Below are 5404 nucleotides of genomic sequence, written 5' to 3'. Positions count from 1 at the left end.
GTTATCTACATATAGACTAGACTAGATCCATTTTTTTCAATAAAATTATTAAAAACAGAAACTGCGCTGTTCCTGAAGTCTGTTGATGAAAAAAGTCAAACTCTGGAAAACATTTGAAGAGATTTACCCTGAGCCAAATAGGAGTGACCATGACCCATGATGTGGCCTCAGGAGGTCCTGAGTTGCCCAAGGAGGTCGGGGTGCAGCTTGGTTTTATACATTTTATGGAGACTCAATCAAGTACTTTTAAGTAATACTTTGGTTTGGTCTAGAAAGGCAGGACAACTCAAAGCAGGAGCTACCAGTGTATAGGTAGATTTAAACATTTTTCTGGTTGACAGTTGGTTGGGTTTATCTAAAAGCCTAGGATGGGCCGGGCACGGTGGCTCACGCCTGTAATGTCAGCACTTTGGGAGGCTGAGGCCGGTGAATCACCTGAAGTCAGGAGTTTGAGACCAGCCTGGCCAACATGGTGACACCCCGTCTCTATTAAAGATACAAAAAAATTAGCCAGGTGTGGTGGTGGGCGCCTATAATCCCAGCTACTCAGGAGGCTGAGACAGGAGAATTCCTTGAATCCGGGCAGTAGAGGTTACAGTGAGCCAAGAACGCACCATTGCACTCCAGCCTGGGCAACAGATCTAGACTCTGCCTCAAAACAAAAACAAAAAAAACAAACAAACAAAATTGTCTAGCATCAACAGAAAGGAATGCCTGGGTTAAGACAAAGGATTGTGGTGACCTAAGTTCTTATTTGCAGAGGAAGCCTTCAGGGACTAGGTTTCAGAGAGAATAGGTTGTAACATGTTTCTTATGAGATTTAAGTCTGTGTTGATGTTGATGCCAGAGAAGTATAATGAGGCATGTCTGACCCACAAGTGCTGTCATGGCCTAAAACAGTCTCTCAGGTTAATTTTAAAAGAACTCTGGCTGAGGAGGAAGTCCATTCAGATGGTTAAGGGGGAGTGGGGGTGCTTAGGATGTTATTTTTAGTTTACAAATACAGTAAGATAAAACTGCATTTTATTTTATTTTATTTTATTTTTTTGAGACAGAGTCTTGCTCTGTTGCCAAGGCTGGAGTGCAGTGGCAAGATCTTGGCTCACTGCAACCTCCGCTTCCCGGGTTCACACGATTCTTCTGCTTCAACCTCCCGAGTAGCTGGGACCACAGGCATGTGACGCCATCCCCAGTTAATTTGTTGTGTTTTTAGTAGAGGCAGGGTTTCATTGTGTTACCCAGGACAGTCTGGACCTCTTGACCTCGTGATCCGCCCACCCTGGCATCCAAAAGTGCTGGGATTACAGGCATGAACCACTGCGCCCAGCCAAAGTGCATAAATTTTAAGGAACAACTCTCGTGCCTGAGGTATGAACCACACAAAAAGTTCACCAGACTGTCCAATGCCATAACCAGAGACATTCCAACGACAAATCAGGATGAGAAGTTGATGTTTCCACACTGTGGACAGCTTTTCCCAAGACGTCGGAATAATTCTTCATATCATAATGAGACTCTTACCCCCTTAATGTCTACATTTTTCACTTGAGAGAACCTGAACCCCAAATACTTTGATTCATCTAGTGGTCTCTTTTACAGAGCTGGCACTCTGCTTTAATTCAACCCAGTCCTAAAAGGCTACTCAAAGACTACAAGAGGTCTCATTCAATTCCCCCATAGTGTTTTGATTTGTCTTGGGATCTTGGTTCAAAACCATTGTACAAACTAAATTTATTATCCTACTGCTAATTATAGCTGGGTGCAATAGCTCACGCCTGTAATCCCAGCACTTTGGGATGGCAAGGCGGGCAGATCACTTAAGGTCAGGAGTTAGAAACCAACCTGGCCGACATGGTGAAATCCTGTCTCCACTGAAAATACAAAAATGAGCCGGACGTGATGGTAAGCCCCTGTAATCTCTGCTACTTAAGAGGCTGAGGCAGGAGATTCTCTTGAACCAAGGAGGTGGAGGTTGCAGTGAGCCGGGATCACGCCACTGCACTTCATCCTGGATGACAGAGCAAGAATCCATCGCAATAAAATAAAATAAAATAAAATAAAATAAAACAATTGCTAATTATTTTGGTATTATGATCTTTGAGCTCCGTTCTTGTTGCCTGTCTAATATTTGTTAAGCCAGTTCTCCCAACAGGATACTGATAGCCCAGGGTGTCAAGATGATTGCTAATACAGATGAAACTAACAAGATGGAACTTGATACTGAACTCCAGACAAACATGCCTGATTTTTTTTCCTTCTGGCCTCTTTGTGGCTCATATGTGGCCCATGTCCCTGATATTGACTCCCTTACCTTTCCCTTGACATGGGACAAAGACAACCGGCCCAGGTCCATCCTGGCAAGGAGTGACAATGAAGCCTCACTTTAAGATGGCTGATCAGTGAGGTTTTCAAAGAAAGATGTTGATCAAAAGAGGGAATGTGAAAGCTGATTGTGAGAATGAACCAACTTCTCCAGGGCCAATGAGCCTCATTTCAAAACAATATGTAACATTTTTCTTTCTAATAAAACTTCCAACTTCTCTTTGTTTGTTGCACATATTGAAGACCACCCTAGTCCGTGTGTATGCTCTGAATTGCAATTTTGTAATTCCCGAATACAGCATTTGATTTAGGGATTTGTCTCTAGAATTTATTTTGACTTTGACACAATCAACCAGTATGATGTGTTTAAAGGTCGCCCCGCCCTCAGACAAGGTGAGTATTATACTGAATTTAAAAACTCATTCTAGGACGGGCATGGTGGCTCACATCTGTAATCCTAACACTTTGGGAAGCCAAGGTGGGTGGATCACCTGGGATGAGGAGTTCAAGACCAGCCTGGCTAACATGGTGAAACCCCATCTCTATAAAAAATACAAAATTAGCTGGGCAAGGTGGCCCATGCTTGTAATCCCAGCCACTCGGGAGGCTCAGGCAGGAGAATCACTCGAACTCAGGAGACAGAGATTGCAGTGAGCCGACATCACACCATCGCACTGCAGCCTGGGCAACAAGAGTGCGACTCCGTCACCCCCCCAAAAATTATTCTATTATAATCTTGATAATTGCTTTGCTTTGCATCTTACTATGGACTTGTTGGATATCTAGGTGGCTGTAAACTACCCAGAGAAAGATAGAAATGCAGTGGAGACAATTAGAAAATTGCAGTGTTACTATAAAAGAATAACAACAGGAGGAAATTGTAAGGGTAACTAAACATAAAATTGAGTTTTTCCTGTTGCCAAAAGGCCAAGAAGAGACCTTTCCCCATTTCACTTTCCTTACAGCATTTCCTTGAGAAAAATTGTATTTGTAAATTCTTCCTTTGATCTGTAAGCCTCTGTCTACCCTAGAACCCAGGAATGTCTTGAACTGGAACTCCAGGCCTCAAGTGATCCTCCAGTCTCAGCCTCCCAAAGTGTTGGGATAACAGGTGTGAGCCACCATGCCCGGTCCCTAGAAATGTCTTTCTTCAGGGCCTTGGAGCCATCTCTTTGAAATGTGAACGTTGAGGAAGATGATGTCCCTGTCTCCCTGTCACCAGGGGAGTTCAGCCTAGGTGACTTGCTCCAAGCTGTAAGCACCTGCTTGTCATAGAGATGTGAGTTTTATTTTTCCTTTGGATAAAGGCAATTAACTAACACAGATGGGTACTCCAGTTACTCGGTGAACTTAGGACTTGCCTGGGAGTAGTTTTCACCCTTGGCTGCTGCTGTACAACCAGGCCAGTTAGCTACATATCTGGACTTTCTGGTTTCTGCTACCACTTTTTTGATTGTTTGTTTGTTTTGTATGTTTGTGAGGCGGAGTCTTGCTCTGTCGCCCAGGCTGAAGTGCTGGTATGGTCTCAGCTGACTATAACTTCTGCCTCCCGGGGTCAAGTGATTCTCCTGCCTCAGCCTCCCGAGTAGTTAGGATTACAGGTGCGTGCCACCATGCTGGGCTAATTTTTGTATTTTTAGTAGAGACGGAGTTTCACCATGCTCGCCAAGCTCGTCTCGAATGGCTGACCTCATGATCGCCTGCCTTGGCCTCCCAAAGTGATGGGATTACAGGAGTGAGCCACCGCACCCGGCCTCTGCTACCACTTTTGGATTGTATGAAACACTACACTTCAAAGTGTGGGATCTGGCTTCCCAGACAGCTGTCAAAGGGTCAGATGATGCAATCTAGAAGTGTGGGGGAGTTTGTGCCTGTAGAGTAAATTTTGACCAATAAGAAAAAGAACCAGGAGTGAGATCCAGAGAGCAGAGGTGTTTTTTTGTTTGTTTGTTTTTGGTTTTTGTGCTTAAAAAATAAAGTGGGCCAGCTTCAATGCCTCACACCTGTATTCCCAGAATTTGGGAGGCCACTTGAGCCCAGGAGTTCAGGACCAGCCTGACCAACATAATGAGACCCCCATCTCAAAAAAAAAATCAAACAACAACAAACAAACAAACAAAAACAAAGGAAAAGAGAAGAGAAAAGAAGAGAAGAGAAGTATGGTTTTATTACTACCTGCAGGCAGGGCCTGCCTGAGGTGGTAGGTGTGCTGGGCCCAGGGGATGTGTGGGCTGTGAGGAGATGGTGATGGCGAGGCTGGAAGGAAATGGGGTGGCTTGGAAACCAGGCCCAGGGGATCCTCAGACCCGCTTCTTGGAATGGGCAGCCTTGAGAAAAGAGTCATGGTAAGCCACAGTCATGCCATCCATCAGATGCAGAAATTCTTGGAAATCTAGTTGCCCATCACTAGTGAGGTCCAGTTTCTTCATCATGTGGTCAAGGACACTGGGGTCCTTCTGGTTCTTTGTGAAGGCATCCAGTTCTCTATTCATGAAGCTTGGGAACTCCATCTTGGGGTGAATGCTGTTGTAACTATCCTTTCAAGCCTGTTTCTGGAAAATAGCAATCAGGGACTTGATGCACTGCTCTGTCTCTGTAGGGCTGGAGATTTTCGCCATGTTGGAGTTGACTGAGGCATCAAGAGCAGGTTTTTACTGGACCTGTGTAAATAACCATATTGCCATAAGAATGTTTACAAATAGTTTTCGAAATCTGGAGGAATCGAGTAGAAAGAAAAACTGAACACTTCCATCTTAGTTTACAAAAGTATACTTAACCAAATTGTTATAAACTATAGATAGTTTAACAGAGAAAATTTTCTCTTTTTTTTTTCATCTTTTTGAGAAAGGGTTGTGCTCTGTTGCACAGGTTGGAGTGCAGTGGTGCAAACACGGCTCCCTGCAATTGCTGCCTCCTGGCTCAACTGATCATCCCACCTCGGCCTCCCAAGTAGCTGGGACCACAGGCATGCACTACCATGCCCAGCTAAATTTTGTATTTTTTTTAGAGACAGGGTTTTGCCATATTGCCCAGAGTGGTCTTGAACTTCTAGACTCAAGCGATCCTCCCATTTGGCCTTCCA

General features: G+C 44.4%; 1 pseudogene; it reads right to left on the bottom strand.

Moving 5' to 3' along the window:
- Positions 1 to 4622: 4622 nt before the first annotated feature.
- On the bottom strand, positions 4623 to 4940 carry LOC708846 (protein S100-A11 pseudogene; annotated as a pseudogene).
- Between the last annotated feature and the right edge of the window lie 464 nt (positions 4941 to 5404).

Source organism: Macaca mulatta, chromosome X, assembly GCF_049350105.2.
Source record: "Macaca mulatta isolate MMU2019108-1 chromosome X, T2T-MMU8v2.0, whole genome shotgun sequence".
Taxonomy (NCBI): Eukaryota; Metazoa; Chordata; class Mammalia; order Primates; family Cercopithecidae; genus Macaca; species Macaca mulatta.
The sequence above is the reverse complement of the archived record's forward strand: the minus strand, read 5'-3'. Positions and strand labels throughout refer to the sequence as shown.